This window comes from Cyanistes caeruleus, chromosome 3 (genome assembly GCF_971803275.1).
Source record: "Cyanistes caeruleus chromosome 3, bCyaCae1.hap1.1, whole genome shotgun sequence".
Classification (NCBI taxonomy): Eukaryota; Metazoa; Chordata; class Aves; order Passeriformes; family Paridae; genus Cyanistes; species Cyanistes caeruleus.
The window spans coordinates 112,133,981-112,151,963 of record NC_141703.1 but is presented as its reverse complement, the minus strand read 5'-3'; the positions used below and the strand labels follow the sequence as shown (position 1 = coordinate 112,151,963).

At 39.4% G+C, this 17,983-nt stretch overlaps 1 long non-coding RNA gene across 2 annotated transcripts; it reads left to right on the top strand.

Moving 5' to 3' along the window:
• The first annotated feature begins 1,500 nt into the window (after positions 1-1,500).
• Positions 1,501-17,466, top strand: LOC111942111 (uncharacterized). Of its 2 annotated transcripts, XR_015285232.1 has the most exons (6): positions 1,501-1,613; positions 3,766-3,938; positions 8,233-8,518; positions 9,651-9,720; positions 15,182-15,257; positions 16,299-17,466. It is a non-coding gene; the product is annotated as an uncharacterized LOC111942111 (long non-coding RNA). The 2 variants fall into 2 exon arrangements; XR_015285233.1 differs by lacking the exons at positions 8,233-8,518; positions 9,651-9,720; positions 15,182-15,257; positions 16,299-17,466 and adding an exon at positions 6,852-8,077.
• Positions 17,467-17,983: the final 517 nt, after the last annotated feature.

Genomic DNA, 17,983 nt, shown 5'->3' with positions numbered 1-17,983 from the left:
TCTCATCATCTCTTTCTGTTTGAAAGCACCCAAGAATAAAAAAAAAAAAAATTCTATTTATCCCATTATTTCCTTTTTTTTAACCACTTCTATAAAAGAAATGTTTCACTGGTAATATTGCAAAAAGGAAAGTCTATTTTTTCCCCCTGAAAGGACTACCATAAAATTCAGGGTTATTTTAAAATTAGGTATTTCAACCATCTCTAGAAAACCTTGAAATGGTTTTCAATTTCTAATTTTTCCCCCTTAATTAGCTTAAATGTTACATTTAAAAATGTGACATGTGATAGAAATGAAATTCTAGCAGATTTCTATCTAGGGCAAAGTAGCAGCTGATAAATCTGAATTTCCAGACAGATTTTCTCCAGAGTGCTTGCAAAGGATGTTCTCCAGTGGGAGTTTTATGTCACCAGTGAGAGACTGGGATATTTCAAATGTGTTTTACCTGTGGAAGGTGACCTGCAGGGTTTGGCACTGCTCTCCCCTCCTGCCCAGCCTGTTCCCCCTCTCCCAGACACATTCCCAGAGGATGATTTGGGAGGAGTAACCTTGGCACTGGCAGGGTGCTGGGGTTGCCCTTTTGAGTACAAAAAGGGAATGTCATGTCTGGTACACCTTGATGCTGGGGGATGTCAATATTTTGGGCCTGGTTTCTGCTCTGAACAGAAAATTGCATCTGCTCCCAGAGCTCATTAGGTGTTCAGGGTAACTGTGTGTGTACTGAATGGACACTCCATTGGATTGTTACTCTTGATTAATAGAATTATCATAAGAGAAAACTTATCTCAGTGCAATCATCCCATTATTTGATGGGAGAGCCTGTTCCGTGCACATAACTCTAAATAATGTAGGGGCTAAATCTGAATCTAAGGCTGAGTTTACAGGAAAAGGTGAGCACCTGCATGGCAATGGATGAGATTTCTCCAGGTGGGAAGTGTGGGGTGGTCCAAGAAGAGGGCCAGGCTCACATTCTCTTTTCATGCTGCACTTTCTGCTTTTCCTGCTCTGGATGGGGCATTGATGTGATCTGTTGCAGGTAAGCCTCTCCTCAAAGGCTCTAATCTTAGGTTCAAGACTAGTTAAACACTTGCAAAAGTTATGAAAGACAGCACTTACTATAACATAGCTTAGTGCAGAGAACTAAATATTGTGCTTTTTATAGATTTTATAATTCTTCCAAAGAATTTCCAGTAGAAATCTAAGATATGAGCAATAGTAGCACAAGGAATATGCTCCTCAGTGCTTGTATGGAGTAAATCCAGGTGAGCTGCAGCTCCAAACACTTGAGGAAATTGGGTAGGTGTGCTGAAGCAGAAAGCACTGACAATTTTGGCAACTCCTAAAATGCCACTGAGTGCAGCAGAAGAGAGCAGAGCAGCTTTCTTTCCAGCCAGCTTGTCTTCCGTCTCTTTCTTTCTCACAGCTGCCTTTGTCTACTGTCTATGCAAATACCTACACTACATGCCTCATGAGTTTTCTGGCCTTTTGTGTTTTTCCCAGATACCTCATTTTTCCAGGGAGGTTGTGGAAGTGTTTGTGCCTGTTTGTGTGCACAGTGAACAATGCCATGGACTACTCAGTGCAGTGATAAATTGTGCTCACTCCCATGTCAGGTACCTCTCATTGACTCCAGTTCCTTTCCTATTGGATGTGTCTTAGATTAACCAGGCATTGGGCATTAATCAGGGAGGTATCTACAAATAAATTTTTCATCACAATGAGCTGTGCAGCTGAATTAATAGTATTTGTACTCTCATTATTTGTCATGATGTATGGGTGTGGTAGCAGTGCAGTGCACCCAGCTTGGCTGTTGGTGTTGCTGTGATCTCAACATAAAACTCAGCAACAAATAAAATGCTCATGTAATAATAGGTCAGGACATTTTTTCTGCCTGCAGTGTGCATTTCTAATGTTTTAGACACTGCATTAGAGCTTTCCCATAGTAGATAAATATTTTTTAGCTAATTTCTTGTCTAGCATTGATAGTCAAGTGGAAGGTCAAGGCACCAATGGAAGAAAAATAAGGTTTTGGAGCTTGTTGTGATACAGATATTGCAAAACAACTCTTAGCAATAAGAACAGGTGTTGCATTACACACATGCAGATTTAAAATTTCACTGAATTCTGACTCCACAAATTCTATTTATAATGAAGAATGAGAAAAACCCTTTTTGTAGGAACTTAGTTTTTAAAACTCAGAGTGGCTTTCACTTTGAACCAGTCACTGATGTTCTTCCTGAGATGACAACTAATGTCTTTTGCAAGAGAATGTAATTTCCCTAACGACTGACTAAATTCTGGAAAAGAAGGATTTGTGTGAAGAACTGGTGAATACAGCCCATAAAATAATTTTGTTGGGGATAGAAGCATTTTATATATGTTCAAAATTAATTTTAATGATACATACACTACTACTGAAAACAAAATTACTGCAAAAATTAACCTGGCTATTTAGATCTGTTTGCTCTCAGTGTGTTGTCATAGATGTACTAGAATTTTTTATTATTTTTCATACTATTTTCATTGAAGCCTTACAGGTAGTAAAAGATAACCTCTGAAAAGGGATGTTCATTGAATCCTGGAATGGTTTGGATTGGGAGGGACCTTTATAGAAAATCTAGTTCCAAACCTTCTGCAGCACCTTCCACTAGACTGGGTTGCTCAAAAATATCCTGGGCTGGAATGTGTCTGGCAAAGATTATTCTGCCAGCATGGAGAGTGGAGACATTTGGAAAAGTGAATCCTAATTTCAGAGATGCAGCCTGTTTCAGTTACCCCTTAAATAATGAATAATGAATGACAGCATATGACAAAACTGTCCTGTTTGTAAAAATAAAGGAAAGGAAATAACAAAACCACCAAAGCAAAGCCCAAGCAACCATGGAGAGCTCTCCCATGTGCAGGAACAGGGAGGAAAAGGTACAATTTCAGAACAGATTAACTGCAAGCACTTTTCCCAGTCTTTGTATTGCATTATTGGATGCCAGGCAAAAACTGTGGCTTTCAGTTCCTATGGAGTTGTGTGGCCTCATGATCCATTTCAGAGTTTAAACATTTGCAGCAGCCTGACAACACCGAGTGTCTTCATCCTCCTCAGAAATTGCATTTATCCCAGCACAGTTGGCATGGAATCCTTTGTGGCCATAAAAGAGAGCAATGTGATTGAGGAGAGCTCATCCCAGAGCACATTTATGGCAGGATTTCAGTCCCATCGTGGCAGTGAAAGATTTCTCAGCTGTTGCAGATGAGGCAGGAATTCCTAGCATGAGGCACGGCCTTTTGAGGTGTTCTTTGAAAAATATCCGGGCTCTGGATGCATTCACGCTGACCTGTGGCACAGGATGAGATTAGTTTGCATTTCTAATTAGTTTCTGCATGTCCTGAGGCAGCTGGGCTTTCCAGAGCAATGTATAGGCTTTGCAGGATATCACCATGTTGAGGTTCTCTCTATGGATATGTAAGGATTAAATGCACAGAAAAGTGCTGTGTGATCAAGTTAGCTCAGCAAACACAGCTAGATACTTTGGGATGTAAATTAATCTCAACTTTCAGAGAGAATAATATGGCCCCTCAAAATTCACTGAATTAATTATCTGACAAATCTTTAACTAAACATACAGAATGTACTATGCAGATCAGAGATTCCCCTTTCTCCTTGACTATAGCCCAAAGTGGGAATGCCCTGTATGCAGTGTCTGTGATTCTTCTGCAGTCATTCTCTGAGACTCAAAGCTGGTATTTTTCTTATTTTTCTTTTTTTTGTAGCACTTGGCAATTGATGGCACTGGTGGGGTTGAAGCCTCACAGCTCATGGTGTGTTCTCATTCTCTGTGTGCTTTTCCTGGTGCACTGAAGCTCCCGTGCTCTCCTGCAGCAGAAGTCTGGAATTTGCCCTGCCAGATCTGCTTGAGGTGGAATGTGGAGCTCTGGAACAGCAGGTATGTTCCTGGAATTCTGCTTACAGTAGTAAAAGCTACAGTTCAGCAGAAAGAATAATAGTCACAATTGTCACTGAAGTGTTTTGACACTTGTTCGTAAAACTCCTTCAGAACGTACACAGAGTGGATCATTTATTTTAATGAAATTCTGTCTAACACAGGCTATTACTCACTCTCCCTTCTCTGATTTCTGTGAAGTGCCAGCTCAGAGGACTCTCTTAATGATGAGCCTGAAGAGGCTTCCTGGGATTTGCAGCTATGAGCTTCTCCCAGCACGTTTGTGTTTTGAGAGAGAGATATTACTGAAGTGGCAGAAAATTCAGAGTATGGGAGTTCACCAGCAGAGTAAAGCTCTCCCAAGGACATCCTTGTATTTTTTTGTATTTTTTTTTTTTTTTTCAGGAAAAAACTGATAAAGAGAGGTTTATCTAATACATACATCAAGTGTGGGTGGGAGAAAGGATGTGGCGAAGTCATTCTGCATCCTTTGAATCTGCTTGGTTTTGGGACAGAGCAGAGCCTGTATCTCCGTGTTCTGCTCTGAGCTGCAGGGTGTGAGCAAGCCTAAGGATGATAAACACTTCTATGGCTCAGTCACCACAGCAGCCTGCAGACTTTTATCCACACAAGAACTGCCCTAACAAAAGCAGTGTGCTGTGGTCATTCACACCACGCAATCCCTCTGTCTGGTACCACGGATAATAAATATTTGGCTCTGCTGGAAAAGCCCCGAGTGCAAAAAGCGTGTCCTCCCTCTTTTGCCAGGGCATCTGGTGCCCGGAAAAAAATGTCACCTTGTTGAACAGCGTTTAAATCAAAGTGAAGTTTAGATTCCAGCTCTGATTCTGATATTTATAAACCTGTCATCTACATTTCTGTGGGTTGACTAATAGCCAAATTGCTCCAGGAAATGCAGAGGAAGACCATTTGGAGGTCAGATAATATTTAATCAGGAAACTTTTCAGCGCAACTTTGATGTTACTATTAATTTTATCTTTTCCCTGATTCATAAATAATATCCATCTGGAGAAACTTAGATGCATTTAGCTATGTTTTATTAAGCAGGAAGTAATCCACTGGTCACACATTTTTAGGAAACCACACTTGGCTTTATCTTCTCTTTCCGTGGAGAGTAGAATACACACATGATAAAATCCCCTCCCAGCAATGTCTCTGCTACAACCACAGATTTTTCTTGTATTTCTCTCTTGTTGGATCACACGAGAATAAACCCAAGCACCAGCAAAATTTTCTGTTTACCCTGAATGTCTTGAAATACCACGGCTCTCAGGAATTACTTTGTTGTTTTATTTAAAGGGTACGTACTACAATTGATTCCAGCGCATCATGACATTTACAAAAGTGCTTTTTTGCAAGAGGGCCCCTAACCTAGGTGTGGAAAGAAAGCATCCAGAATTTAAGGGGATTCTTGCTGTTTTCTTGCTGTTCTGCAGGAAATGTGTGTGTGCCAAAGGAGGAAGATCTGGAAGGCACAGGGGGAGGCAGAGCAGACAGCCCACGGTGGGTGCACGGTCAAGCTCATGACCTCCCCTTTGGGACAGACGGACACCAGGTCCCAGAGGTGACCCAGTGCCACCCATCCAAGGGGCTGACTTAGGTCAAAGCTGTTTCTGACCCCCCATGAGGTCATGGCTGTCACATGCACAGAGGGAGTGTGAGCAATGACATGGGATGACTCTGAGGTATTCTGCCACATGCTGAGGGATGTCATTGTCACAGGAAACCAGCATTTCTCTTCCCTCACCAAAGTTCCGGTGGGAAATGATGCTGTGATGTCTCATCCTAGCTGAATTGATAAGTTATTCCAGCCACTGTAGCTGTTCATCGCGTACTTTGCTAAGATGTTCAAACCAAAAAAGATAGGAAGTAAATGAAGAGAAGCTGTGATAATTCTCAAAATAAATCTGAATAGGGGTTTTGTGCTTTGGTCTGACATCTTATGCAAGGCATTCTCCTCTTTCTGGTTGGTAGCAGGGGGAAGAGAGAAGAGAGCTTTTCAGCTTTTACATAAATGCCACTCAGAGATCCATAGCCTGAGGCTGAACTGAGCTATTTTGAAACAGGAATGATCCACTGGATCAAATAATCTGAAGTTTTCTTTTTCTTTCTTCCCAGTTTAACTGTTGTAAATGAAAGATAAATTTCAGATAGGTTTCTAAAGTCTTTTGCCATCCCCAGGCATACTTTTTACTTTGTACAATTACAAATTCTGTTGCAATTTCAAACCAGAACGTCTTTTAAAAATTCCTGCATTGTAAAAATTCTGTGCAAGTTATATTGGGATACTTACATGTGTAATTTTTAAAAATAACTTTCACAGCGTGTAGATCAGGACCTGTACAATTGTCCCCTGCCGAAGACTTGTAAAAATACCTGACCTTTTTAAGATTGCTTTGTTAAAGCACAAATTTATCTGCATTTAATTTGTGATCCTCTTCTTCCTTCTGCCCTCTTCTACCCGAAATCTACAGCACCTCTGGCCAGTTTTTGGTGTGATATTACAAGAATTGTGTCCAGGATATTATGTTTATTTCTGGGAGAAATAGCTGAACAAAGAGAGAGATCCTATTAATATCCCAGCAAGCAGCATGAGCTCAACCTTTACAAAGTCCACAAAAGAGCTCACAGTGAGAGCTGTATGTACTGTATAAACACAGAAAAACATAATCATTTAGACAAATTGCAATTATGTTGGAATGGTGCATCTGTAAAAATTTAAACATAAGTGATTTGTGGGGTTAGAGCCAGTGTATGCTGTGAGTACATACAGTGCTTTAAATTTACTGAAGAATAGCAAACAGTGTTCTTTGGGAAACTGCTCTGTGAAATTGAAATTTAAATGATGGGGGTTTTTTTCAATGTTTTAAATTTCTTTATTTCTTTTTTTTTTAGTGGTAGGTGGCTTGCCTGTATTCCCTTCCAGCTCTTCCAGATGATAATTCCCTGCTTCCACCTGGCTCTAGGAGTCATTAGTGGGTGACAGCTCTCTGAAGCATCCATAGAGCTCCTCTGCCCTTCCTGTTTGAACTGCATGTTTCAGATGTGTTATCAAGACATTGCCATTGTGCAGATACAGATTAGTTCTTGAGACTGATTTTTCTGCTTCACCAGTTCTTTTGTAGCTGCCAGAACTAATTGCTTACATTACATTACCAGTCTGGGCCTCTATCACTCCCTGGATGATGCCATCCGTTGGAATACAGCTGCATACTTAAATGCACTTCTTAACTATATTTTACCATTTCTGCCCATGTTTGCAACTGACAGAATTGTCCCTGATTTTTTTCGCTGACCCCCACTACGTGCTAGAAATTGTATAACAGCTGAACTGATTCACTTGCCATTTCTACCTCTAGAATTTCCAGATTTTTCCGATTTAATGGGAGTTTAACAAAACTATGTATAAATTCTGTCTACAAATAATCTTTCCTTTCTGAGACTGGGTAAAGTTGCTCAGAAGTAACATTGTAGTGACTGTTGATACTCAGAAAACTTAAAGCTTCTGAAAGGCAGAATGAAAATGTGGAAGTGCATCAAAGCCTATCCCTCTTGCATAGTAAAAGGGTTTTTTTTTTTATTGTCCAGCTGTATTGAATCTTCATTCCAAGACATAAAAACCTCTATATCCACTAACTGTGCTGTGCTGTCACACCAACACTGGCTGTCACTACAAATTCCTGGATGGTGCCTGTGCATTCAAATACTCAGGTTAATTTTAGTTAAAAGTTTTCTTATAACTCAAGAGATGTATTTTTGTACAATACTTACCATTCCTTCCTAACAAGCATTTAGAAGGAAAATTCTGCTGAACAGAAATAAATGAATGTGTGTGTATATATGCATTTGAGAGAAAACAATCCAAAATTTTAATGTATCTTTTCAGATTTACAAGATGAAGACATTAATTTTTATCTGTTCTTTATATCACTGTTGCTTAAATGTTGAAGATTATCTACTAACAATATTGTTAATAATAATAGTTATGATGGAGTTTGAAACCATGTGAATAAAACAAAGGTTTGTAAATGGCAGAAGAATGAGGTTGTGCTATGTTGGGTGACTGGAGTTTTAAACCCTTTATACTCAAAACCAAAATAAAGAGGTATAACTGATGGAAAGATTCTCTCAAGATTTGGAGCAATTATTTGAATATTGTTCATTTTACATTTTTGATGTCAAGCAGAACAATATTTTAACCATGAAAATTGATACAGAATGGCTTTTAAATGTTAAATATGACATTTCTTAATAAGCCCAGTTTTCATCATTGCAGGTTATGTGGACATCAGCTGACCTTTTCTTCTGAAGAGAGAACATCACAGTTCTGCATACTACCCAATACTTGTTAAACAACCCTAAAAGGCACTCAGGGTGATTTGTTCCAGCCCTGGCTTCCTTCAGACACATGATGCAGACCAATTAGTGACTGGGGACACTCAGCTGAAGGTTTTTCACTGGTTTATTTGCTCTGTGTCTGAATTATCAGACTTGTGAGCATGTATCTGTCACATGGAACTGAATTTGTACTTAAGGATTTGAGTCCAAAGTGACAATTTTGGGTAACCCACTTTTGTTCTCGATATATTCTGCTCCAAAGCCTTTCAGTTTCCTTCAGCACTCCTTCAGCTTCTTCTCACCAACCTCTTTCCTTATTTTGGTTTGTTAGTTGCTGTTAAATGAAACCTGATGCTTTTCCTAGAGTATTGCACTTCTCCAAGCTGAAAAACTTTTACAGAGCTGCGAGGTGAGGCACATCCTAAACTTCTCAGAATGTTTTGCTGCCTGCTTCTCCACCTCAGCTCACAGGAGGAGTGCTCCCAGCCCTGCATGCAGGGAAGCACAGCTTCCATCCAGAGTGGATGTTGGAAACAGGGTCCCACACAAAGGGGGAGATTGGAAGTTTTATCCCTGCCACAGAGAATATGGGGTAAATGCACAGCAGGAGAGGGGCTGAGGGGCAGGAAAGCCGCTGAAGTCATGAACCAAAATAAACTTCACAAACAAGTTGTACTGTGATTTCCTACAGACTGTATCTCCTCTCAGATCATTGCAGCTATTTCCTTGTGGGAGGTGGGCAGCAGAATTTATTCAGTGGTTTCAGAATTAGATTTCTCAAAGGGAGAAGGGAGTGGGGAGGAACACAAACCACTGTGGCTGTATCGGATGCTGATTTAATTTACATTTGTGGTGATTGGATTGCAGTAATTTCCCTGGAGAGCAGCTTCTGAGATAATAATTTCCAAAGACAAGCTTAGCCATGGCAAGCTGAGGACTTCCTGAAACAGGATGGCCTACTGAGAAAAACGTCTCTTTAAACTTGTGTGGGTTCAGCCAAATTTAATAGGAATTCAAAGGATAGGAAAGCATGGAGAGACTGTCTTGCAGGCACAGCAAGTTCACTTGTGGAAAGATTCTGTTGTTTGCTATAAAATGATCTTCCAGGGAATTGCATTCAATATTCTTAGAAAAGGTCTGTGGGGAGTTTGGGAGAGATTAATAAGGAGCCTGGTATATTATCAGTTATCCATGCCAAGTACTCAAAAATCTGCACATCCATAAAATCCTTAGAGCAGAAGAGTGGACAGGGTTTGGCCATAATCACATTGCACAATAGGAGAAAAATCTCAAGTTCTGACTGGTTTTGGTTTCTGTCTCACTTCTGTGACAATGTTGTCACCTGTCTCCCTACAGAGAAGGAGTTTCAGTCCTCTTCTTTACCTGGAGAGCTTCAGTCCGGTCCACCATGGTCCATCTCAAAGAGGTATTAGTCATTTTTTATGAGTAGAAAGAGGGAAAGAGTGAAAACAATGAGTTCTGACTATATGCAGGGATAAACAAAGAGTGGAGCCAAAAACACCCAAGAAAACCTTTTATTATCTGTCTCAGAGCAGGGTAAGTTAGAGCACCTATGGGCCAGGTTTGGGGTATATTTGGGATGCTTTTTCTGGTTGCTTAACACAAGAGAGCTGCAGAATCTGCCTGATCTGAAGGCCCAGCATAGTGGGGATTCTGGCTCTGTTGCAGAATCACCTTTGGTGTCTCTATTAATTAGGCAGCAGAGCTGTCATGCTGCCTTAGCTATGATCCATTTGTTAAACTCACTTTGGTGCTAAAAATAGTCCTCTCTTGTTAGCTCTGGCTTCCACAGGACAGCTCTTGCTTGATTTGTGATGCTGTGTGAACAGGCAGAAGGGAGCTACTGGACAGTCTGGTAAAAAATCAAGCCAGAAGTACTTGCAGCAAGGAAGGTGGGGGAAATTTGTGTCACACAAGAGAAAACCCACAGGGAGACCTTGCTTCACCCCTTCCAAGCTGTTTCCTTCCCCTACACCACTGCAGAATGATTGCTATCAGCACACATCAACGCTTGTCATACCCTTAACCATCAAAAGATACCTCCTATTCACTCTGTACAAAATACATTTTCAATGCTGTACACACATAAACTGTTTCATTTCAACAATGTCCATTTTAAAATTTCCCCCTTGAAATGAGAAGCATCAGAAGAAATCCCTTCTGTTTGCATTCTTCCAGAACTCTTTTAAAACAAAGGATTAATAAAAAAACAGTAAACTTACAAAATATTTCTGTGCTGCTGAACCCATTCTTTTCAGACTCACACCCCAAAGCAAAACAAATGAAGTCTTCATATATAAAATTTCCCATAGCACTGTAGGTAAGACCTCATGAGTTCAGAGGGTCATGGTGCAGAAAAGTGAGCATCCAGGAAAGATTGTTAGATCAACCATCATCCTGAACTGGCCTTTCTTCTGACCTTTGTTGTAAGCCCTTAAAACCCAAGCTGATTTTGCCTTAATGAAAGTAAGGAAGAATTGGTGTGATAATTCTAGAAAGGCTGGAAAATGGGCTGTTTGACTAGGGAAGATGGTTTCAAGGCTTTAAAGGTTTCAAAAATGCATTTGAATCCTTTGGTAACTCAGACAAAAGAAGGACAAATATTGTCCTTCATCCCAGCCTGGAGTAGGACAGAGTTTCTCAGTGTGGCAAACCCTCAGCTTTCCCTAAACACAGCCCAGTGGTACCAAACAAGGACCAGGCCATCGCTGTGTTTTTGCTCCTGCAGTTTAGAGTTTGGGTCAGGCTGATTTTTAAGACAACTGATTTCAAGCTCAGCCTGCACTGGTATGTGGTGAGGACTGGTCTTTACAGCATTTTCAGATTGTTTTGCTCAGGAGACAACAGCTATGTGCAGTCCCCAAAAACATGTAAGAAAAAATAATAATTTACATGTTTTTGCCTCAGAGCAGCTCTCTGGACGATCAGGCCATGTAAAAGGCCATGATGTGATTTAAGTGTTGCAGCAGATGTGACTGAAGCCCAGAGCATAGATTCATCCCTTTGCTTTTGCTTGCAGGATCCATGAGCAAATCAATTTGGAGAGATCACAGTAATAACATTTTCAGTGTTACTTTTCTGATGGCTGGGGAAAATACACTGGGATGAGAGAAAAAACAGGCAAAACCAGGGAAAAAAAGTGTTAGCATTAAACAGTGATACAATCACTGTTCTACTTTAGTGTAAATTTCTCAGAACTTTTTCCAGCCCTAATTCTAACCTTTGGGAAGAATTCTCTCAATTTCACCTGGCTGCTCTAAGGAATTTCTACCATGAAAAACACAGTTTTGCTTTAACTAACCTCTGTTTTGTCATCACATTTGTTATGAGGTGTTTGCTGGCCTCAGCATACATAGTATGGAAATGATATATTTAATTGGAAGGGTTTATTTCATCAAAGCTTCATTTGTCTTATTTATGTAGGTGCACCTAGACAGCCTGGTCTGTCTAGGCTGTTGGAGAGCGATGCTTAACAACTTAAAAAACCTGGCTATAAAGAAGGAGGAACCACATGCAATCAATCTCTCTTTGCCATCCTGCTGTCTTTTATGCTCTTGCTGTCACTTAAAAATCTTAAGATGGAGGTGTGACCCTTACTAATACATTCCCATACGTGTCTAACACTTCTTCTTAACAGCCCCAGACTTCCTCATGCACAGCCGTCCCTGGAAGTGTGGATTTATTCTTTTATGAAATCTTAGAAAAAGGTGCAAACTGAAGTGTAAATAACATTCATCTCACCAAATCGATTGGAATGAGACTGCTGCTTTTAAGGTGGATTAGAGCTTGGGGGAAAGTTAAAATTTTCTCACTAATGTTATGTAAGGGAATGCTAAAGTGCATGGGCCCCGCGTTAGCAGAGACCAATTTGTCTCAGCTTTTTCTGGTGTGTGGTGAATATAATTTTAAATACTTGGCTGTGTGCAAGAATATTTCATATTATAGATGCAAAGTGTGCTACTTGTATGACCCTGTTGCTTTTTGTTACTAATCAATTGTCATACACACAAAAGGAAAGCCATTTGGTGAGAGATGGGCTAGAAACACAAACACTAAAATGAGAAACCCACTCTGACAGCTCAGAGATAATTTCCTGACATGGCAGAGAATGAAGCAATGGTATCTTTTTGCCACAGTGGCCTATCAGGCTTTGAATTTATTTTCAGATGGTTTCAGAGCATCTCTCTAGCTGTCAACACATCAAGCCTGTTCCAGAGCCCATTGATGTCAATATGAGCCTTTCCATTCACTCCTCTCAGCTTTGATCATACCCTTGAAAAGTTCAAACCTCCTAAATGCATTTGGGAGCTTTTTTCTGTGGGGCTGGATCACTTTCATTGCCATGTTTATTAGTGCTGTGCCAAGGAGATCCATCTAGAAATGCCTATCTTATTACTGGGGGGGGTGTAAATATAAAAATATTTGGTATCCATTGAAGCTTAGGCCCAGCCCACCCAGACTTATTGAAGTTTTTGCCAGAATTTCTGACACAGTCCTACATATCTCCCTGTAATTTGTCACTCCAGAATGATGTGCCACTGACTCACTGACTAAAAATGAACTCGGTATAAAAATCTGTTGATTGGCAATTTCCAATAGGAAATCTGAAACCCCTGTGACACTGTCTGAATGATCTGCTGGGGAGAGATGCATCCCACGCTGCAGACATGTTCAGCTGAATGGGAAATAGGCCAGTATTTATAGAAACTAAACCTTCCTTTATGGCACTGAAAGTCTGCCTTTTCTTCCGCATGAAGACGCTTTGCCATTTCGTTTTTGAAAATGGAATTTCCAAGCTGTTGAATAGCAGAGACCCAGGCAATTACAAGTAAATTCAGAAGTCCAAAGCAATTTCAGATAAAAGTTAGAACACAGTAATTGGACTTCAGACAGTTCTAAAAATAGAGGAAAAAAATCATCTGTATAGCAAATCAGGTTATCATCTCAAGCAAGATGCATTCTTTAATTTTATTACTGAGCTGTGGGACACAGTTTTGCTGGACTTGCTGCCCTCCTGACCCTTATTTTACCAATATAGACACCTAAACTGCATGCAAACATCGTTTCAGCCTAGTAACACTCTCTGCTGACTACTCCAACCTTGAGTCATAACCTTACCCTGTTAATGAGGCTGATAATTGAAATAATTGTCAGCAACTTAGTTTTAAGTCAGTTAATTATTCCACTCTGAACAGAGCCCTTTTCATTAAAAAATCCAAATCCCCTCATTCAGTGCTTAATGAGGATAATTCAGAGATAGGTCTCCATATATGCCCATACATAAATTATTGACATTCTCTTGCTCTAATAAATTAATATTTCAGATTTAAAAAACTGGTTAAGGGTTTTGTTTAGAAAGATACAACATATTTCGTGGGTTTGGCCTTTCTGACAGGCATTTCTTCAAGCACTTAGAGAAGAAACATCTTTGACTATGGACAGCATAAATGTATTATTTAAAGTTGTAAAAGTAGCAAAAGCAGGTCATACTAAGATTAGAAAGCATAATAAAAAATCTCCATGTGGATTTAAATCAAGGTTTAATTAGAATCTGTAAGCTGGAGGTGACAGGAAAGCAAAGAGACCAAAAGTGTGCTGGCTGATCTGGTCATTTGGAGAATGACAGAGCTGAAGAATGGAGCTGCAAAATTCCAAGGATAAATCACGTGTTTTTCATCGTGTTCAGGATACATAAATGCAATTGTAGAATATATAGGAAAATATAGAAAGAAAACAGAATACAAATAGTTCTGGTCATGGTTTCTGAAGAACAAAAAATTAAAGGCAAACAGATACAGAACAAAACTTCCTGGGATGATGAAATGAATGGATTATCTCTCTTATGAAAAGAGATCTTGGTTATGAAAATAGCCAAAGGAAAGTTGAATGAACAGATGTTGGTAAATGCATCTAGGGCTGAGGGATAATTACCTCTAACGAGAAAGAGACAGTTAAAAAGTAACCATTTGTCAAGGAGTAATGAATAAATTTAGACTTGAAATTAGAAGGTTGCTAATAATCAGAAGGAAGTATTTGTATAGAAGAGTATGAGCCATTTTGGGCTGGAGTTCTGGAGAGTGGGGGGAAGAAATTCTGTTGTGGAAAGGATTTGGAACTGTTTGGCTTGCTCTTTGCATGCTGTTGGTTTGTTAATGTCCCATCTTCCAAGGTTTCCATCAGTTTCCTCCCTCCCTCTGAACATTTCTCTCCCTGTTCCCCTCTGATGCCCTGGAAAAGGTTAGAGAGAGATGATAAAATGATGGAGCTTCCCAATACTCCCAAACCCCTAACATTTCATGCACTGGCTGTTATTTTTTACACAGTTCACACCTTACAACTGCCAAATTTGGGGCAGGAGAAGTGTTCTTCCTTCAGAGTGGCAGGATTTTGATTTTGCTCATTTTTGGCTTCCTTCTGTGGTATGGACACAGTAGACTGCTTAGATTTATCTGGGGCTTTTATTGAATTTTTTCCTGTTTTGTCAGGAAGGTGGCTTATTGGATTCTTGGCAATAATTCTAGTTTTGGAGAATTTATTGTAGTTTTTAAGATTGTTAAGGAAGTTAGGAAAGTTTTATGGCTTCTGTCAAGTGAAGTAGATGTTATAAAGTGTTCTACAACTGAACATCTATGGATTAGTAGCCAAGGACAGAAACAAGACTAGATTTTTTTCCTGCATAAAAAAATGTAATTGGGGGATTTTAGCAAAATTTAAAAAACCCTTTTGTTTTCATCCAGACCACCTAATATCCCCCTCTTTCACTATTCCTTTTATATGTAGAGCTCTGAGTTGGAATGCTTTCAGATTTCTTTGTATTATTCTGTCTGATACAAAGATTTTCTACATTGCTCCATTCCAATCTCCAGCACATGTCTGACAAACTGGTTTGAAGATGTACATTTGGTGATAAAGGCCACAAAACAAAAGAGAAAATAGTGAGAGGTAAGAATTTTTCAGTTTTGTTTTGTTGTGACAAAGCTTTGTTTCCAATTCTCTGTGGAACTTCTGATACTTGTTAAGGACAGTGAAATTTTTTATTGCCAAGTGTTCTTTCTTACTAATAGGTGCAAGAAATCTAAGAACAGAAGGAAGGAAAGAAGGTCAAAGTGTAAAGATTTTTGTGGTTAACAATTATCTCAATATTTTCTGGGGATAGGATGTGAGATTTTCTATCAGTTACTAAGATGGGGAGGCAGGTGCAAGACTCAAGTCTGGGTGGCAGCAGTGGAGGTCTCAGGGCAGGAGATTCACACATTTGTTCTGCCTATAAAGCTGCCGATAAAACTCGTGAACAGAGTTGCTGGAATGATAACAATTTTCTTTTGGAAAATACTAAAATTTTAACCTGTCACTTCTACAGTGGGATTTTTCTCTGCTTTGCTGAAGGACAAGGAAGCAGAATGTCTTGAATTAAACAGATTACTTGTCATTCCAGCAAGCAGGACACAGATTTGGGCTACCAGGAATAACAAAACTGCCTCTTCATTTGATGTTATTGTTAGATTCTTATGGGAAAGTAGTTTGAGAGTCTGGTACTGATGTCAAGCAAAAGAAGCGAATTTTCAATCCAAAGCAAATGAAAGCAGTAAGCCCTGCAGTAGATGCTACAGAGTACCCTTAAATTATTTTTTAGGAAAACAAGCTGCATGCTTTGGTGTGTGATAGCCCAGAGTGGGGATGCAGTAAGAAACAGAAAGCACTTCTTGAGCACATGGGCTACTTTAGGGCAGTTCAGCCAGGAGGAAACAGGACCAGGAATTACCAAGGTGAGATCATCACCCTGGCTATTTGAGTTGTGTTAGAAAGCACCACCACGAGGTGCTTCTCTTGAAAGGGTCCAACAGCTGAGCTGACCAAGAGTGCTGTGAGCTTCACAAATGCTGCCTCTGCTCTGGCTGCATTCAGCTGCCAGCTCCTCCTCGCCCAGGGACTTGCTCTGTATTTCTGGTTTTATTTGTTGGGTGTTTTCATATTTTCTGACAGGATACCACACTAAGAGGCTCAAGGAAATAAAGTGGATCGTTTCTTCTTCCAGATCAGTAGTAACGTGTGGAAATCTGCATCTTTTGAGGAAGAAACCACACTTTTCTCCGTTCTGTGAGAGAGCAACAAATTGTGGTCAGCAGAATGTTGGTGAAGTTCAGGAGAAGAGGAAAACACAGCGCTTTTTTTCATTATCAAAAATAATATTTCTTTTTCAAATCCATATTCTGGTCTAAATCCAGATTGTGTCTAAACCAGAGGGTTACCAGTTAGATATATTTGTCATATTTTCTGCGTGTTTCCTTCCCTCCAGGAAAGAGATTTTGGGTATTGAGGCAGTGTTTGGCTGGGACTGCTGCAGGCCAGGCTTTCAGATCCAGCCAGAGCAGCCTGTGTTTAGAAGATGAAAGGAAGAATCCTTCTGCCAATGCAGATCTAGCACTTACCATTTGTCATTTTTTACAAGCAAGAGAGACTTTCACAAGTCTAATAGTAGGACTCCATTAAAATAACTGAAACATCTTGCTAAGTGAATGTACAAAATTTTTGGATGCAGGGATTCATCTTAACCTACTGAATTTATTCTTTTTTTTTGACCATTTTTTCTTCTCTTTAATTTTTAAATTTCTGTTTTGGGAATATTTAGCTGCTGCTTTTAATAACAATACAATTTCAATTACATTTATTTCAGCAGTTGTATTTATTTATGTTTGAAGATATCTGGTTTTATTCAGAAACAAACTTTTGACGCATGCTGCATACTTTAAGAAAAAAAGATATACATATAGAGTTGCTAGGGAAATTATTGATTGTTCAGAAAAATAATTGATCTTTTAACATTTTGGAGAAATTTTATGGTGTTGGTTTCCAGGTTTTAATTTTTTAAAAGCTTTAAAGGAATTGTCTTTCTAACATTCAGCTACATCCTGGTCATTTTAGAGGTTGCTAACAGAGAAACTAAAATAATATGATATTACTGGAGAGGTTAAAAATCTCATTTCTTAAAAAATCAGCTAGTTAAAAGCACTGTGTTATTAATACCACAGAAAGGTGTCTCCTTAAGATATTTGGCAGATAGTAAGAGTATTATTATTTTTGATTTTGGGTTTTTTTAGATGAAAAAGGCACAATATAAACTGTAATGATCAAATCAACAACTTGACATCCTGGACAACTTCTACTTTGATCCATGACAGTAGAACATAACCTGGTGTTGCATTGTTCATCTGTACTGCGGTTGCATTTACTTTTCTCAATAAAGAAATTAATTGAACTAAAATCAGCCATTATCTGCTCTGCCCTCAATGTGTGTGGTTAAACTATAAAATCCCGACAGAGGGTTGCATTTTCTTGGACAGGAGATCACAAACTCATTTCAGCCAGACCTCTGAATTGCTGAGGAAACATATTCCCACCCCCATGGCCTGGATAGCGTGTGAACAGCCAAAATTGATGAGCAGCCTACGAAATATTTCTGTGTCTCTCCCTCGCTGCACTCAGCAGCTGCCCGAAAACACAGTTTTTAAAGAAGAAAAGAGGTGCAAAGAAGATAAAATAGTTGTGTCTACACAAAATGAACCCCAACTGTCCACCTCAGGAATAATCAGGCTTTTTACTCAGGCTGAATTTTTTTCCCTCCATAGCTGCAGATATTAATTTATTGTATTAATCTGTGTAAACAAGTA